The sequence below is a fragment of the Delphinapterus leucas genome, chromosome 17, assembly GCF_059928025.1.
Source record: "Delphinapterus leucas isolate spDelLeu-1000000601 "Yukka" chromosome 17, BTC_Dleu_Yukka2, whole genome shotgun sequence".
In the NCBI taxonomy this organism is placed as follows: domain Eukaryota; kingdom Metazoa; phylum Chordata; class Mammalia; order Artiodactyla; family Monodontidae; genus Delphinapterus; species Delphinapterus leucas.
This window is the reverse complement of record NC_143145.1, coordinates 84,601,009-84,620,743: the sequence shown is the minus strand read 5'-3', so window position 1 is coordinate 84,620,743 and position 19,735 is coordinate 84,601,009. Positions and strand designations below refer to the sequence as shown.

The following is a 19,735-nucleotide window of genomic DNA, read 5'->3' as shown; positions in this document are numbered from 1 at the left end:
AGAATCAGCACAAAAAAGTTCTCATGAGTAATATCCAGTTTAGTTGCAAAGTTATATTAGTCACCATTTTTTCCCCTTTCTTTCTTTATTTTTAACGTCTTTATTGGAGTATAATTGCTTTACAATGGTGCGTTAGTTTCTGCTTTATAACAAAGTGAATCAGCGACACATATACATATATCCCCGTGTCCTCTCCCTCTTGCGTCTCCCTCCCTCCAACCCTCCCTATCCCACCCCTCTAGGTGGTCACAAGGAACCGAGCTGATCTCCCTGTGCTATGTGGCTGCTTCCCACTAGCTATCTATTTTACATGTGGTAGTGTATATATGTCCATGCCACCCTCTCACTTTGTCCCAGCTTACCCTTCCCCCTCCCCGTGTCCTGCAAGTCCATTCTCTACATCTGCGTCTTTATTCCTGTCCTGCCCCTAGGTTCTTCATAACCATTTTTTTTTTTTAGATTCCATATATATGTGTTAGCATACGGTATTTGTTTTTCTCTTTCTGACTTACTTCACTCTGTATGACAGACTCTTGGTCCATCCACCTCACTACAAATGACTCAATTTCGTTTCTTTTTATGGCTGAGTAATATTCCATTGTATATATGTACCACATCTTCTTTATCCATTCGTCTGTCGATGGACACTTACGTTGCTTCTATGTCCTGGCTATTGTAAATAGAGCTGCAGTGAACATTTTGATACATGACTCTTTTTGAGTTATGGTTTTCTCAGGGTTTATGCCCAGTAGTGGGATCGCTGTAGTTCTATTTTTAGTTTTTTAAGGAATCTCCATACTGTTCTCCATAGTGGCTGTATCAATTTACATTCCCACCAACAGTGCAAGAGGGTTCCCTTTTCTTTTCTCCACCCCCTCTCCAGCATTTATTGTTTGTAGATTTTTTGATGTTTTTTTTTTTTTTTTTTGCGGTACGTGGGCCTTTCACTGTTGTGGCCTCTCCCGTTGCGGAGCACAGGCTCCGGACGCACAGGCTCAGTGGCCATGGCTCACGGACCCAGCCCCTCCGCGGCATATGGGTTCTTCCCGGACCGGGGCACGAACCCGCGTCCCCTGCATCGGCAGGCAGACTCTCAACCACTGCGCCACCAGGGAAGCCCTGATGATGGTTTTATATATCACTTTTTTTCAACTGCTTTTCAAATATGGAACTCATTTTTTCCAATAAGACAGTGCCTTACTGAAGGAGAGATATGTCTTACTTTGTCAGTCATCATATATTAGGTTTTTATGAGAACCTGGTGAAAAGAAAACAAAGAAATTCAATAAATTTACACTTTAAAGAGTGGTGATGGACTTGGAGGAAAGAGATAGTAATCTATGACATGTTTATTGTAAATTACTTAGAAAAATTTGTTTAAGATTTTGTCGGAAGTAGTGTATACTAGATGACGTGAATCAAGGAATTTTTTCCAGGCCTAGGATGCAATAATTACAACTTTTTTGGCAGTAAAAAAATGTATATGCGTGAATCATATTTGAATGTAGAATGAGAAGATGAAATGCGTAGTGTCTTAGGATTATTTTAATAAGTAGAGGAGAGTTGCTACAATTTTGTGTCAACAATTAACTGAAAAAGTAGGTTAGTGAATAATTTTTGAAAAATTAGATGTATTCACCCCAAAATACATGCCAGAATAACATTTTTCAATTTCAATTATTTTATTTATTTATTTTTATTGAAATATAGTTGATTTACAAATATTAGTTTCAGGTATAGAACATAGTGATTCAATGTTTTTATAGATTATGCTCCATTTAAAGTTATTAAAAAATAATGGCTGTATTTCTCTGTGCTGTGCAATAGATCCTTGATGCATATTTATTTTATATAGTAGCTTATGTCTCTTGATCACGTAACACTGTCTTCGCTCTTCCCCCTCCCCCTCCCCACTGGCAACCACTCGTGTGTTCTCTATATATCTGTGAGTCTGTTTCTGTTTTGTTATATATGTTCATTTCTTTTATTTTTTAGTTACCACATATAAGTGATAACAGAGTATTTATCTTTCTCTGACCTATTTTACTAAACATAATACTCTCCAGGTCCATTCACATTGCTGCAAATGGCAGAATTTCATTTTTTAGGGCTGAGTAATATTCCATTATATATATATATATATATATATATATATATATATATATATATATATACACATACACACACACACACACCACATCTTCTCAATCCATTCATCTGTCAATGGGCACTTAGGTTACTTCCATATCTTGACTATTGTAAATAAGGCTGCTATGAATATCAGGGTGCATATATCTTTCCAAATTAGTGTTTTCATTTTCTTCAAATGTATAACTAGCAGTGGAATTGCTGGATCCTATGGTAGTTCTGTTTTTAGTTTTTTTAGGAAACTGCATACTACCTTCCATTGTGGCTTTGAAGGGAGAGCTGGATTTGAGATGAACAGAATTTATGTCTTTCCTCAAGGTGTACTGGCAGCCATCGCCTTAGTAGGTGGGGCTGGAGAAGGAGGGGCAGGGCCAGAGCCAGGTGTGAGGCGGGGCTTCCCCTCTGCTCAGTTGCTGTCACTGCCCTATTGGACAAAGTGTGGTCCCAAGTTGCTGGAGCAGAAGCCCTGAGGTTCAGGTCCAAGCTGGGTCAGTTCCCTTTAAGTGAGTCCTCTTTCCCTCCCAGTACTGGCAGCCTCAGCCCCAGAGGGGACCTGTGCTGGAGCCAGAGGGGCCGGTGTGCATATTCATGAGGGTCAGGGGATGGGGCTTAGTGGTCTGGCTGTCTTCGGAGATCTGCCTCTGATGTGCCACCTTGGAATGGTCAGTAATGGCTGCTCCCTCCCAGTTCAGACGCTGCTTAGGGTTTGAGCTGCCACAGCTTCTCACGGCTGAGCTGCTTCTTCAGCTGTGGCCACCTATGCACCAGTGTGTAGCTGCAGCAAACGGCGCTGGAGTGTTCACTTGTCTCAGGCCAGGGCATGTCATGGGAGGCGGGGCATTTTCAGGAAACAAGTCCGGCACCAGTGTGTTGTCAGTCCACCCTCCCCAGCCAGCTTTGGGAGAAAGCCAGTGCTCATCACTCCTCACCAGCAGAGTCTGGCTTCCCTCAGCCCTCCAACCAGCCACGGGGCTCATCTTCCCTCTGGTGGACCCTACAGTGGGGCGCCCAAGATGTGGCTTGAAGTTCTCACCCCCCAGGGAGGGTGCTGACCTGTGTAATCTCCCTTTTCTTCTGGGCCCCGTGCCAAGAGCACAGGTCCCAACCCAACTGTTTCTTTCCTTCCTAGCCGACTCCCTGGGGCAGCCTTGGCTGTGCAGGAGTCTTTCTGCTAGTCTTCAGTTCGTTTTCAGTGAGCGTTGTTGCAGATGTAGCTGTATTTTCTTTGTGTTCCTGGTGGGGTGTGTCCCCTGGTGGGGAGCTGTATTTTCTATGTGTTCCTGGTTCCTCAGTCCTCCTCTTTGCCGTCTTGATCTGCAGACCCAGTATAGCATTTGGAATGCCACTCCTGCAAGGTTTGTTGGGACAGAGGTTGGTCAACACACCAGATGTCTTCCTGTTAGTATTTAATAGAAATATGAGACTTATTTAGTAAGTTTTGGGGAAAAGCAGTTCAAGGGTAAACACATAAAGTATTTTTAAGGCTCGTTAATGTTAATGGAATAAATTTGCCAACACCTTTAATTCAACTTGGCCTAGATATATTAATTTAGTAAAAGCAAAACTTCGTCATGGTGTGAATGTTTACACATTAAATGGTAACTAAACTAAGTAGTGCTAGTATATTGACATTGTAACTCATTTCATATTGCTGGTGTGTATCGTATGTAGGAAAGTCTAATAAAAGTCCCGTTAGCCTGTGATGAGAGTTGCATTGGTAAAGTAGCAGACCTCCTTTCAGTTACTGGGAAGAGAGTCCAGAGGGCTCACATACAGACACCTACTGTATGTCAAAATCAGTGTTTAAAATATTACTCCCCATCTTGGCAGTAAAATCCAGTTGCCCATTTATATTGCTATTCAGCACCTTTGTAAGAGGTGGTGATTATGTAGTAATGTTCTTATCTCATTCCACATAATGAAAAGGGGCCAACAGTAGATTTGATAGAAGCAAGTTGAGTGGAAGCACACAAAGCCAACTCTATTTATGATTTAACTCTAGTATCTAGGAAAGACTTAACGATATTAAAACCTATTACATTAAATATCCTTTTATATTGTACAAAGCATTGTTTTCACATTTAATAAAAATATTCCTATCATGACAACTGTACAAATTCTGAGACTGAGAAGGATTACCTGGCTTCCAAAAGACCCTGACGGTGACAGGGAAGTGATGCACACTTGTTCCGATTTCCAGCTCTGTGCTGTTACCACATCAACAAGCTGAGGGAGAGCAGGTGCATCTGAAGATGAGGAAAAGACTGGAGGCTGAATTCATTCTGGGCCTTGGAAAAAAGAGGGTGCATCAGCTCAGTTTGGGGACTTTGACTCCTTTCCTTAACTTTATTATTATTAATTCTCCTCCAGGAATAAAATCAAACACAACAAAAATACCACATCACCTCACACTTTGAGATAGGAGAGCTTCATATGTGTTTCAACTTCTGAGATATTATTTCATCATGAACTAATGACTTTTGGGTATTTGGATTTTCTCATTTTCTTATAATAAAACTCAGACTCCTAATACAAAAGCTGTTTTATAAAATGAGAACAATGTTTTCTGTTGAACCACGGGAACAGCCTACTTACTAGCAATCCCTAGGGCATATAAAGAGTTTAAGGAAGGTTGTAGGAAATTACAGGATTAAAGGCATGAAAGAATGTATAGCATTGCTTGCTGTGCTTGGCTTCTAAACACCCTTCAACCAGCCTAAATGTTTAAGAAAAAAAAATGTTTTAAGTTCACAGAAAAAAGAATTCATTCATATTTGACTGCATTAGATTCCAGTATATAAGAATACTCATTACTAGTTGTTATGTATTCATACCTATTTAATGCTCACTACTACCTATGTTACATATTATTAAGGGGAAAAAAAAGCTATTCATCTTCAGAGGTGTAAGAACATACGAAGTACATTGATTACATAGTTCCTATGCTTTCTTTCTAGTAGAGGGAATCACAGTGAAGGTTTCAATTAAACAAATGCCATTGTGCTTAAAATAATGCTTTACATCATAATAATGTGTTTTAGTTATGGGAATTTTAAAGATACTGGAGCACAGAGGATAAAATAGAACCACAGAGTTCATATTCCAGCAATGGGGCAAACTAATTACCTAAATAAACTTTGCAATACATTGTATTAAAAAATTAATACAAATATGCTCTCTATGTGCAGGAGTTGAGTTGGCAAGAAAGTGGCAGAAATCCTTAGAGATGGAAACAACAAAATGGAAGCGTAATAAAGCACCAAAGCTGGGCTGCCCTGAGAGCATTCTTGATCCTGCATGACCTGAATCTCTCCATTTTAATGGGGTTCATGAGGAAGGAAGGAGACAAAGCTTCCATCCTGCACAAGGTGGAAAATCATGGGAATCCCTCAGTAAAACAGGCTCCAAAAGGTTCTTTTCTCAAGGAAAGGGCTGGTAATGTGAAGCCCTCAAAGGGTATGGCAGAGGGTAGACCTTACTGCTTCTGTGGGGCAGTAGCTTTAGCAGGGAGTCTCCAATGACAGTCTGGTCCAGCCTATATTTTACCCCAGAATCAACTCCACTGCTGGGGACCCCCAAGGACATAAGGCTGGAATTTACTTTAAGAAGGTCCCAGTTGGTGACCCTCCCAGGTACCTGACAGAATGAATAATGGGACTCCTCCTTAAATCAGAGCCTCAAAAATCCTGTAGACTAAATGTCATTGATCATAATCTCACAATCCTTAAAATCACATGAAACCTGAGCTTCCAAGGCATAAGGAGCAAGTATAACAGAAGCAACACACTCCAGGACCAACGTGGCACAGTTTCCAGATAAAATAATCAGAACATGAAAGGCAGATGATACAAGGGAAGTGCAATTTTATTAACACAAGACAAAACAGAGCTTCTGAACAGAAGCCTTTCTGGAGATCAAACAGGAAATTTGATCCAAGTAGGAGAAACGAACAATTCTAAATTTTTATGAACGTAGTAGGATAAATTAAAAATATGTAAAGCCAAAAGTGAAAGAACTACGAGAAGAAACTGACATACCCACAGATCTTTGGGGAGATTTTAATACACTTGTCTTCAAAATTGATAGTAAGTGTATGAAAGATTTGAACCACACAAATTATAAAGTAAAACCAAAGGACATAGAGATATGTCTTTTCTAAAACATTATATACATCTTGAACATCATTTTGTTCTGCAAAAATATGCAGAAAAAACAGCAAGTCTTCTGAGAAAAGGCGAGGTGGGGGGGGGGGCGAAACCTATATCGCTTTGTAACAAGAGCAGCAAACAAAAAGGAGTAATTGGGACTCGAGGGAGTCTTTGGACTGCCCGTGCGGATGTATGAGTGTGAACAGATGCTGTTAAAATGTGCCAAAACAATAGAATGGAAGTGATGGCTCAGCTTTATCTGGACCATGGCTGGTGGGTACAGAGACAAGCCAGATGGAGTCCCTTAACTGTGCTGCTTTATGGACCTGGTTTGAAAGGGGGCTGTTTCCCCCGGTTGCCCAGTGTGCTCGGTCAGAGAGCCCGCGGGAGGTGAGCAGTGCAGCGAGTGCCAAGTGCAGCACGAGTGGGACGGCACCTCTCAGGGATGGAGCCCTGAGGGCTTGTTCCTCGGATGGAGCCTGGTTCCTAGCATCTCAAGGGGGATGCCGCAGTGCTTTTCTTGCCAGAGTAGCAGTAACGTTGAAGACTTCCGTTTCCAAACAGAGGTCATACTCTACCGTCATTCTGCCTACTCTTGCCTGGGATAGATTGTGGATGAACAAATACAATTTTTCTTCTATTCCAACATAATTACTCTATTAATGAATCATTTATGAGTGAATTTGCTTTACAGAAACACATGTTGTGCAGAATAGGTTGTATATAGAACTGGGCTGGGCTTGTGGAGAAAATATATTTCTTCCGAATCAAGTCCATAAAACAAGTATTGGTATCACATAGACTGTATCCTCTGGCTATAGCACAATTAAGTTAGCACAATTAACAATCAGTAACAAAATCATTAAAACCCCCATGAATTTTGAAATTAAGACATTTAGAAATTAAAATTGTCTTCTAAGCACTTCATCGTTCAAAGAAGAAAACATAAATGTATACAAATACATACAATATTGTAATGTAGAAATTATTAAGTATAAAAATTTGTAGGACACAGAGAAATGTATAGCCTTTAACGCATTTACTGGGGAAAATGCAAGACTGAGGATTAATTTGAATGCTAAGAAAGATGCAATATAAAGAGAGAAATTATGAAAATGATAATTAAAGTGGAAACCCAAGACAATAGAGAGGGTCAACAACACTGAAGTGTTAAAAAGAAAAGATACAAAAACAAAAGATTAATACAAAACCATGAACAGTATGTAATACAAGGCCTTCTACTTCTGCTATTCCTCCCCATGACGTACACACACACACATACACACACACACACACACATGGCTGACCAATTATAAGAACATACACTCAGAGGCAGCAAGGGAGAACTAATGATATAGGAAAGATCTGGGGAGGAGAGCAGAGCAGCAATGCATGCTATGTGCTTGGCCCACTTTTCCTCTGCATTTTCCAGTTTGGGAGGAATTTGACAGCTCTGTGGCACCATGGGGATAGCAATTTGAAGCTAGGGCTTGCCGAATGTTAGGACCTTGAAAAGCCACACGTTAACAGAATAACCCTGAAGTGGACAGTTCCTCACCAGGGAATGCGCTCGGCCTCAAGCAATCTCCAATGCCAAATTAGTCTGTTCCTGGAGTGCTAGTGTCTTCAGATGCAAACAAAAGCAAATGAGCATCCTCTCTGGAGGCAGATATCATCCTAGACTTTAAATTATTTCTGTAAACACCCTTTTCAAATACAATGTTTTGCATGCAGTCAACATTGATGGCCAACGGGAGGAGGAGATAAGAAAATGTGAATGAAAATTGCAGAAACAATAAACAGTCAACAGGGGCTTCAGAAATTGTGTTATCAGAAGCAGACACTTAATACCAATAAATTTGAAAATTTATATAAAATTGAAAAAGTCCTAGAAATAATTTTAGGGCTAATTCCAAACAAGACAAAGAAGCTTAATATTAAGGAATTCAAAGAGATATTAATGGGGGTAGGGATGAAGAAGGACTGCTAATGGGTACAGGCTTTTTCTGAGGGGTAACAAACGTTTTCTGGAATCAGATACTGGTGATAGGTACATAAACTTATGACTACACTGAAAACCACTAAACTGTACACTTTAAAGGAAAAGAAACACTAAGTGTCTCCCTGTGGCAGAATAGTTTAATTTGTAAGTTTCACTGATTATTCAGGAAACAAATCATTTCAGTCTTTTTTCCTAGCGTTGTTGAGACATCTTTGAAATGTAATGTTGTGTAGGATTAAGATGTGCAACGTGATGATTTGACATATATATATATATATATATATCTATCCTGAAATGATTACCACATAGGTTAGTTAATGCTTTCCTAACCTCACATAAGTACTATTGTTTTTTCTTTTCTTTCTTTCTTTTTGGCTGCGTTGGGTCTTCGTTTCTGTGCGAGGGCTTTCTCCAGTTGCGGTGAGCGGGGGCCACTCTTCATCGCGGTGCGCGAGCCTCTCACTATTGCGGCCTCTCTTGTGGAGCACAGGCTCCAGACGCGCAGGCTCAGTAGTTGTGGCTCACGGGCCCAGTTGCTCCGCGGCATGTGGGATCTTCCCAGACCAGGGCTCGAACCCGTGTCCCCTGCATTGGCAGGCAGACTCTCAACAACTGCGCCACCAGGGAAGCCCTAAGTACTATTTTTTTTGTAGTGAGAACATTTGCTATTTACCCTCCCAGCATCTCTCATGTACACGATACTGTCTTGCTAAGTATTGTTACCATGCTGTCCTTAAGCTCCCAGAACTCATGTATCTTGTACTGGATGATCATTACCTCACTGGGTTTATTATAGGGGAGAAAAGTATGTTCAACATTAGAAAATCTATTTTTAATTAGAAAATTTTGAAGATATCAAATATATGCAGATGTAAAGTAGCATAACAACCCCACGTGTTGGTCTCCCGACCGTTTTAACAGCTGACAAAGCAGGGCCAGTGTCCTTTCTTCTACATCCTCCATCCACTTCCCTCTACTTGCTTTGTCTATTTCGACGCAAATCCTAGACATCATAAAACTTCCTTTTTAAGTAATTTAGTAAGCGTATCTAAAAAATAAAAACACTTTTTCAGAATCACAAGTGCAATACATCATTATCACAAGTAATGCTTTAGTATAAACAAGTATTTAGTGCTTAAATTTTCCCCAGGTGTTTCATAACACTTTGTAATACTTTATTCAAATCAGGAGCCAAATAAAGATCATAAATTAAAGATCATACAGTTAAGACCCTTTAAAAATTTTTTTCTTGCTGTTTTATCTTGAAATAACCAGGACCTCCATCTGATAATGTTTCTTAGAGACTGATTGTTTTCAATTGCATTACTGTGAAGTAATTTAATATATTTATGTTCCTATGCTCCCTATATATTTCCTGAAAAATCTCATCAAATGGGCTTGATGAGATTCAAGATCCATTAATTTGTCAAGAATACTTAATTGGTGATGTTATATACACCGATCAGAAGCTGCATGTTTGATTTTATCTCTTTTTATGAAGCCAGCCATCACCAGTGACCATTGACTAGATCTGTTATTCAATTAGAATTTTGGAAATGATCTTAATTTACTACCTAGAATACATTTGTAATGGAAAACTTCCATTGTTATCAGAGAAGCTTTTACATTGTATGTAAAAGACAATGACAAAGGACAAAGCTACATTACTTTTCTTTACTTACAAGTTTTCGAAATATCAATATTTCCCCCAAAGCATTCTTCAAGGAGGCAAAAGGAGAGTTTTAGAGCAACTCTTTAAATTCATATTTTAAACACATTTATTTCATCACTAAATATTCTTATCGATGCTAAAATCTCGACTTAAATTGTTTTCTGTGTCCGTATAAAGCATCTTCAGCAGTGTTTGATGTTGTTTTGCCTTCTACTATAACAAGATTCCTCAGGTTTATATATTACTTGCCCTGGAATTAGCTAAGCCTTTAAAAAAATATTGAGAGACCAAACTCTGGGCAGTGTGGGTACTCAGTGCTACTCACACACTCAGGCTTTCTAGGCCTCTTAGTAGAAAGATGAGTCACATCAGGGGATCATGCTTCTATTCCTATTAAAATCGTGGAGTTGTGGCTTAAACTATTTGGTTCTGTGTCTGCATCGTCTTGCTCCCACATGGAAAAATCCTGGTTCCGAACAGCACAGGAACTTATTGCTGTTCGTCGGGAAACTCTTCAACTACTTCTTTCTTCATTTCTTCCATGATACTTATTCTTTTTAGTTTCTGCATAGTACTCAGTTCTATTACAATAGGATATGTTCTCTTTAGAAAAAAATTCACTCCATCTAGGTTTTAAAATGTATTTATGAAGAGTTTTGTAAAGCGGTGTCTTAGGCTTTTGAATTTTCCTCTCTATAGTTATTCCCCTTTTTAAATTTATTTATTTTATTTATTTTTGGCTGTGTTGGGTCTTCGTCACTGCACGTGGGCTTTCTCTAGTTGCGGCAAGCGGGGGCTACTCTTCCTTGTGGTGCACGGGCCTCTCATTGCTGTGGCTTCTCTTGTTGTGGAGCACGGGCTCTAGGCGCGCGGGCTTCAGTAGTTGCGGCACGTGGGCTAAGTAATTGTGGCTCACGGGATCTAGAGCACAGGCTCAGAAGTTGTGGCGCCCGGGCTTAGTTGCTCCGCAGCATGTGGGATCTTCCCGGAAGAGGGCTTGTACCCGTGCTCCCTGCATTGGCAGGTGGATTCTTAACCACTGCACCATCAGGGAAGCCCTTATTCCCCGTTTCAGTCTCCAGTTTTATTTAGTTGTGCTTTGTCTCTCTCCATCTTTTTAATCCTTTAAGTTGGTTAGGAGTTTTGCTGTTTTATTGATTTCATTAATGAATCAATATTTGCATTTATATATTAGTTCCAATTCTGGAAGTGTTTGTTTTTTAACTCCTTTTTTGATTTATAATTACTGATTCCATTCTTCTGCTCTTTGTTTTCATCTTATTTTACTTGTTTTTAATTCAGTAGAATTTTTAATTCATTTCTTTGTTTTTATTTCCAAGGGCTTCAATTCCTTATGTCATAAATTTCTTTCTTAGAATTCTTTTAGCTGTTTTCCAGAGTCTGAAATGTTATGAAATCATATCATTGTTTTAAAGTAATTCTATCGTTTTCATTTTGAATTTTTATTTAATCTAAAGCTGTCCAGTAAAACTTTTTTTGTTTTGCATTTGTGCTAATTTTATCTAATTTATTGTACCTACATTCACATTGTGTTGTTACATTCTTTGTATTTTGGGGAAATTATTGAGATGGTTTTTAAGACAAGAAACAGAAAATGTTTGCCAGTTGTTCCATGGCTACTTAAAATGAAGACATAGTCTGTGTCGTCAGGGCTGAGTTATGAACCAGAGCTTGTAAAGCCCGTCTTTGGCTGCTGAGCTGCAATTAGCCTGCAAAGCTTTCCCACTGAGTGAGGATGCTAAGCTGTCAGGCGAGGACCACTTGGCAATTCAATTTCTCCTGCTCTCAGAGCCATCAGAAGAGTTTCTGTTCCTCCGCTTCTGTCTGCCTGCAGAGCTGCTGGCACCACCCAGGACTGCTGCTGTGTGTGGTTAGGCTCCCTTGCAACTATTTGGGGTTTGGGGGATACCTTGTCAATATTGTTCTAGATTTTGTCCATAGTTTTGTTTTTTGTGTTATTTTTTCCTTTTCTCATTTCCTTGTTTGTCTTACCCGACTTGCTCTGTTCTATTTTATTTCAGGGGTAGGAAAAGGGTTGAAGATTGGGAAACACATCAATATCTTGACCAGACTTTGATCTCAGTCATTTAATGTGATAGTATTTTGAATAGTTAAAACAGCATCAGGTAAAAACCTCCAATTCCCCCTTCTGATATAAGAACACCCTTTGACTTCCATTACATCTTGAAATGATAAAGTATTAGAATTTGGGAGTAATTATACTATTTTGGCTTCTGCTAATGGATGGAAAGTTGGGGGAATAGTTGGAGGAACAGTTAAAACTGAGAGAGCTGACCAGGGTTAATAGAAAAGCAAACTGAAGGACCTCTTAGGACTGGCAGAGACCATCATACATGTGCCTGGCCGACTTCTGCAATAGATGGTGCCCAGATGTCCCAATGCTGAAGAAAGCAAGTGAACAACAGTCGGAGGGAATGGCGAATCCATGCTTTTGAAGTATAAGAAGCCTTGCATATTGCTTACTTTAAGTCTTCCAGAGCATTTTTATTTTGTCCTGCTGGCCTTGTGTTGTTATTTTCAGCGGAAGGTGATGACAGCCTGAACTGATGTTTTCAAATACCCAAAGTCACACTTCTCTTTTCAATAAAGTTTGCTGAATAAATGAGGTTTACTTAGTTAAAAGAATTAAAATCCCATTGAGGTTCCTGTAGTTATATTTGAAATAATTTAACTTTTATGAATCATCATTAAACTTTTACCCTGTTTTCACTTTGTGAGTTCATTGAACAAACTAAACTTCCCTTGAAATTTTATGTTTTATATTTCATACCAAGAACACTCTCATCTGTGGGGAGAAGACAAAGCTGGGGACAAGCAGTGCAGGTACTTCTGCTGCTGATGGAACAGAATCAGGTTTAGTATTCAAAGTTGTCTCAGCTGATGGCTGAGCAATAGAGGTTCTTCTTTAGGTCTTTGATTCATTCCCTTACCCACAAGTAAAATAGTTCGTAACACAATTTTAGGCATAAATAGTTTTGATTATTTTTACCAATTTTTTCATAAAACTCTTTTTTACTTGTGAGAGATTCATACTCTGAATTCATATTTTTTTATCTCAAGGAAATGATGTGTGTGTATCTTTCTATCTTACTTTTTTTCTAACAATAAGGATAGTAAGCAGAAGCAAGGTTGCTTTAATGGAATTAAGTCTTTGTAGAATCAAAAAGTGTCCACTCTAAAAGCCATCCAGAAATTCACGAGGGCATAGTATAAATTCCTCTATTATTGGGAAGTTAGGATAAACAAAAAGACCGTGTCATGTAGGTGTGGATGAGGGCTAGTAGCGGGGTAAAAATGTTACTATAAACTTAATGATTTAAAAGATAAAGTTGTGCATTTGTTCAGGGCTTTTATTTTACAAAATGTTTCGACAGACCTTAGGGATTTTTTTTTTCTAATTTCTGGTTTTAGATTCATGTGAATCCTTGTGTTATATTAAGACCAAAAATATAGGAAGGAGGGCTGACAGTGTGAGAGGGAACAGCTGGGCACCAGAGTTACGATTTGGGAGACACCAGTTCAGACTGGATGGGGTTCAGTGAGGTGACAGCAGGGTTTCAGGTGAATGGAGGAGAAACGATGCTCTTTGTGGGAGACAATTTTCCATGAATTTTAGCCTCTGGCCTACAGCAGTGACCAAGATGAGGCTCCGTGATATTCCTGTAAACATGTAGGGGCTGGAGACGGGACAGGGGATTTAGGTGGGGGGCACTCCCATGTCTGGGTGGGCAGGCACGCTGTGTCTGAGAAGTCCCTGCGCAGCCTTGAGTACTGCTCTGGGGTTAGGAGGACAAAGTTTAGTTCTTGGGAAGAGAAGTGTAAGGCAGTGCCACAACCCTCAAGAAAGTTGCAGTAACAGCTGCCAATGAGGATGCTGAGAAACACGAGCTAATGTCAAAGCTTGCAGACCAGCAGGGGGGGTGGGGCTGGAGGGTGACCAAGACTCTCAATTATGCAACAAGCTTCATTATCAGAATGGATGTACCACAGGGTGTATAGCGGGAACTCAGCAAACAGCAGGGAACGCTGACACGGTCTCAAGTCATCTGAGCAAAGATTGTTCCCAGAGGGTCCTGAGGTCCAGGAGCAAATACTATTGAAAAATCTCACTGTGGTGATGGAGACGCAGGCTCAGGATCCCACGCCCTTCCAGCATCACACCTGGACTGAGCTGAGACCCGTGTGTCTAAGAGTTGTTGAAAATAAAGGTGAACAGAGGTGGGTGAGCCTAGGTGTGAGGGCGAGGGGAGGGGAGCGTTCTTCTGATCGCTACTAGTTCATTAAACAAGGCGTTTACAATTACCTCAAATTTTATTTAAAAAGTAGCCTTGGAGAAGTTGAGGTGCTTATGCAAGGTGAAATGGATGGCAGGTGATAGGGTCAGGCATCTTCTAACATGTTCCTTCTGTTACATCCCAGAGTCATTCTAATGACGCTCATTCACTTTAATGACTTATTTTACTGGTATTACTGCTTAGTATTAATTCTTGATAGTTTTTAAAAAGTGGATTTCTCTCTCTCTCTCTCCTTCCAATAAAGTTGTTTATGTCTTCTTGGCTGGATTAGAGCATCCATGACTCCCAAACTACCTAGGAGTGTTCCCAGGGCCTGCAGACCGAGCAGTGAACGGTTTTCATCTCGTGGGTTAACCAGACTGTTTCCCTTTCCCAAACACCCCTCAGTAGTGAGGTGAGTTCAGAACCCTGCCTGAGACCTCACACTCCTGAGAGCAGCGATCGGGGTGTTCAGACCATAGACTCTGGTGTCTTTTGAGCTTGATGGTTAAACAAATGAAGGCAGTGTGGCAGCAGGGGTCCTGTAGTCACGGTACCCTTGGGTGCTCTGTGACCCACCTGAGCTCAGGTTCCTCACCTGTCAGAGCATGACCAGAGGAGTGCAGGAGCCTCCTCTCCTGGTTGACATGAAACAGGACAGAACACGTGTGAACAAACAGTGCAAACTGTGAAAAATGTTCAAACTACTAAGTATTACATCAGTGGTCCAAGTCACTTATCCTGAAATTGGGAGAAATGTTATGTAATTGTAATCTCAAAAACCAGGGCCAATGTAATAGCCTGCTGAAAGCATTAACAACTAAGTAATTAAAGAAAGACATCAAAAACCATGAACTATGCCTTACTAAAATATATTAAAATGGTTCATGCACAGAAATAATATACACCTGACATTGGATGCATTAAACATGACGCTGTTAAGACTGGGTTAGTGGAGATTATGTGACCACTGGAAGCTGAAGCAGAAAATGACCCCCTTATTCTCCACCCTCTGCGTTCGTTTGCTAGGGCTGCAGTAACAAAGCATCACCGCTGGGGGGCTCCAGCAACAGAAATCCATTGTCTCACAGTCTGGAGGCTAAAAGGGCAGGATTAAGGTGTGGGCAGGGCTGGCCCCTTCTGAGGCTGTGAGGGAGGACCTGTCCAGGCCTCTCCTTGACCTGTAGATGACCTTCTTCTCCCTGTGTCTCCTTACTTCACAGCTTCCTTCTACCTCTTCAAGTCTGCCTCTGTATCCAAATTACGCCTTTTTATGACACACCAGTCATGGTGGGTCAGGGCCCATCCTAATGGCCTCATTTAAACTTGACCACCTTTATGAAGACTGTCTCTCTAAAGAAGGTCACATTCTGAGGTACTGGTTTTTAGCACTTCAACATACGAATTTTGGGGGGGACGTTAAGTCCACCTGTAACACAGTCTCTGCAGCCCTCCTGTAACACAGTCTCTGCAGCCCTCCTGTAACACAGTCTCTGCAGCCCTCCTGTAACACAGTCTCTGCAGCCCTCCTGTAACACAGTCTCTGCAGCCCTCCTGTAACACAGTCTCTGCAGCCCTCCTGTAACACAGTCTCTACAGCCCTCCTGTAACACAGTCTCTGCAGCCCTCCTGTAACACAGTCTCTACAGCCCCTCCTGACTTGCTGTCAGGTAAAACTGATGCGTCTTCCCCCAATGCCTCCGTTAAGAATCAACTTTCGACTTTTCTCCAGTCCCGCCGTCGTAAACGCAACTCCCTCAAGGGCGAATGTGCCCTTATATACCTCTGCATTTCCAAACGTTGATTTCCTCTTCCCCAGAAGCTTTTTCTCTGCGTGACACCTTCATAACTTCCCCCTGGTCCTGCTGGACTCTGTCAGACTGTGAATTCCTCTGTGACGCTTTATCCTAATTCCCACCCCAGCCTTGACAACAGTAAATTCTCCAGAATCTCTCTGGCTCGTCTGCTCCTTGTAATGAGTTTATACTCTGAAATGAATAATTTTTCCTATTTATTTAGAGCTAGGTATTTCCACAGCCCAGTGCAAAAATAGGGTACACAAAACACAGCAACCACTCAGTTTGGGTTAAAAGAGCAAATAAAGAATAAAAAGGTGAATTTCTGGAAATGAAGATAGATAGTGGTGATGCTGGCATGATATTAGCAGTGGCTCTTTTACTTGGTACTTACCATGTGCCATATATGTGTTCATTGTTTTGCAAAGTCTATTCTTATTTTAAAAATAAAAATATGACACAGTGTAGTTAAATAAGCTGCCTGGGCTTATGAAGACATTAAAAGTGGGTGCCGGGAGAAACATGACAATGAAACTCAAAGCCTGTATTCACAGCCAACACAAAGCATCTCCTAGCAAAGAAAACACTCCCTGGTGGGGGGCTCCGTGACAGGTGGTGCCGCTTATTTTGCAGAATCACCTTCCCGTAGGTGCCCTTCCTAGAAACTCAGAGATCACTGAAAGTCAAAAATCTTATCCTCAGGTTTCCTTCTACAGCTTGGTTTGTAATTAGCACAGAAATCTCCAGGTAATTTCTCACTTATTCTCCAGCTTCAGACCTGGGTTTCCTCTTGGCGATGTCAAGACTAAGAAGAGCTGACTGGGAACGGAAGCCAAGGGCTAACTAACTACGCATTTCTGTTCTGCAAGACTTCCACTGCTAGGGGTTGGGGATCTCTTTCATTCTCACTTATTTTGCTCCAAACATTTTCGTCGTCTTTTAGTCATTTTCATTCAGTTCACTCCGATCTGCATTGTAGCCATTCTGATGTTATTCATCTGTGAGGCTTTATTTGCTCTAGTGTATTCAATGAACCTTCTGTCCTTTTTAATTGACCTTTTTAGATCTGAGCTCATCATAGAGCAGAGAGCTATCTCTGCATCCACAATTAGTTTTTAGAAACCTGTAGTTTTCTTTCTCATCAGGGTCATTCATAATTACAGTGTCAGACTTATTTTTAGAATGGAGCATAGGCATTTGTTACCTTTAGCTGTGATTATTATTCTTACCACTCAGCTGATTTCCTTACGTCTAAAAGCTTCTCTCTCTCTAATTCATTTTATAAATATGTCACCTTTCTATTGTTTTGAACTAACTTCTGAAGGATATTGTAGCACTTTCTAACCTTCACTGTCATCATGTGTATTGCCTAGGGCTGTCCTAACACGGTACCACAGACTGGGTGGCTTAAAAAACAGACATTTATAGTCTCCACAATTGTGAAGACTAGAAGTCCAAAGTCAAGGTGTCGGTAGAGTTGACTGGTTCCTTCTGAGGTTGTGAAGAAAAATCTTTTCCATGCCTCTTTCCTAGCCTCTCTCCTCAGCCAAAACCTACCTTAACATTTAAGACTAGAAATCATACAATGTCTCCTATGAGACCATAATAGAATTAGACTGGTGTCGAAAATGTACTTGATAAAGTCCAACACTCACTTATGAAAACACTCTCAATAATTTAGGAATAAATGGAAACTTAATTGGTAGAGAGCATCTACAGAAAGATACAGCAACACTGTAACATAAATAGTAGTTACAGTGATAGAATGAATGCTTCCCCTAACATCATGAACAAGGCAAGAACGTCCATTTTCATCACTCTTAGTCAACACAGTACGAGGAGGTAAATGCCATACATATTGGAAACGAAGAAATAAAACTATGCCGATTTTCCAATGACATAATTGACTATGTAGAAAATCACAATAAATCTGCAGAAAACTCCTAGAAATAATATGTCGCCTTAGCAAGGTTACTGGATATAAGACCAATGTGAAAAATTCATATGCATTTTGTTATACTAACAATAAACATGAAAAAAATTAAAAACACGATACCATTTAAAATCTCCCTGCAAAATGAAATACATTGGTTAAAAATAACAAAACATGTATAGGATCCGTATGCTGAAAATCACAAAATGAAATACATTGGTTAAAAATAACAAAACATGTATAGGATCCGTATGCTGAAAATCACAAAATGTTGCTGAATGAAATCAAGGAGGATTTAAGTACATGGAGAGACGTACTGTGTTCAAGAAGCCATGGATTCTATGAGTCATGGTATTCTGAGTAATGAGGTCAGTTTTCACCCAGATTTCACCGAGGGACCTAGAGATTTAATGTGATATCTATCAAAATCCCAGCAATTTTTTATTGAAAAGATGAGATCATTTAGAACATACTGGTGGGCTAGAGTAGCCAAAAATAATCGTGAAAAAAAAGGGAGAATAACATGGGAAGAATCACTCTACCCCAAATCAAGCCTTACTATGTAGCCACAATAATCCAGACAGAGGGTGAGGTACACACACCAGTGGAACACAGTGCAGTAGAAAACCCAGGAATAGATACATATGTATGTCCAACTGATTTTGAAAAACGTGTGAAAGCAATTATTTGGAGGTAGGATAAACTTTTCATCAACTAATATTTGAGCAATTAGATACAGATAAGGAAAAATGGGCTAAACCTCACACGTTATACAAAAATTAACTCAAACTCAATCACAGATTTAGACATAAAATATAAAGCTATAAAACTTAAAAGAAAAATAAAAAGAGAGTATCATTGAGATCTAGAACTGGGCCAAGAATTCTTAGTCCAAACAACAAAAGCATGATCCATAAAAGGAAGAATTCATAAAACTTCAAAACATTCAGTGTGCAAAATACCTAAGAGGATGAAGAGACAAACTGCAGGCTGGGGACAAATATCTGAAAAGGATAATGTAACATCTGGAATATATTAAAACTCTTATTAAACTTAACAGTTATATGCAAAAAAATCCACATCTAAAATGGGTAAGAGGTTGAAGAGATGCTTCTCTAGAGAGGATATACAGACGAAGGTAAGCACGTGCAGATATGTCCACTATCATCAGTCAGCAGGGATGCAGTTTAAAACCGCAGTGACATTTCACTACGCACCTACCAGAATGGTTAAAATTAAAAATAGTGACAGCACCAAATGCCGGCGAAGATGCAGAAAAGCAGATCACGCATATGTCGATGATGGAAACGGAAATGGTACAGTCATTTGGGAAAACAATTTGTCAGCTTCTCATAAAACTAAATGTACAACTCATACACCCCCCAAATGGCATTTATCCCAGAGAAATGGAGAGTTATAGTCACATTAAAAAACTTAATGATTGTTCATAGCAGCTTTCTTTATTTGCAGTAGTCAGATTGGACGCTACCTAGATGTCCTTTAGTGGATGAAGGGTTAAACAAACAAAGGTACTTCCATGCCATGGAGTAAGTTAGCAGTGAGAAGAAAAGAAATACTGAAACACAGTAAACAGGAGAATCCCAAGGGAATTATGCTGAGTGAATAAAGTTCATTTCAAAAGGTTACATACTGTATGATTCTTTTTATATACCATTTTTGAAGTGACAAAATTACAGAAACTGAGAACATCAGTGGCCTC

The 19,735-nt window shown here is 40.0% G+C and overlaps 1 protein-coding gene across 2 annotated transcripts in view; it reads left to right on the top strand.

Moving 5' to 3' along the window:
• The window catches only part of SNTG1 (syntrophin gamma 1), a 460,796-nt gene that overhangs the window by 162,258 nt on the left and 278,803 nt on the right, over nt 1-19,735 (top strand). Inside the window, exon 3 of one of the 2 annotated variants that reach the window (XR_016388569.1) lies at nt 1-19,735. This exon is cut by the window's left edge and continues 19,949 nt beyond it. The exons of the other annotated variant lie outside the window; for it this stretch is intronic. The gene's annotated coding sequence lies outside the window, so the exon portion shown is untranslated. 2 annotated transcript variants of the gene reach the window in all.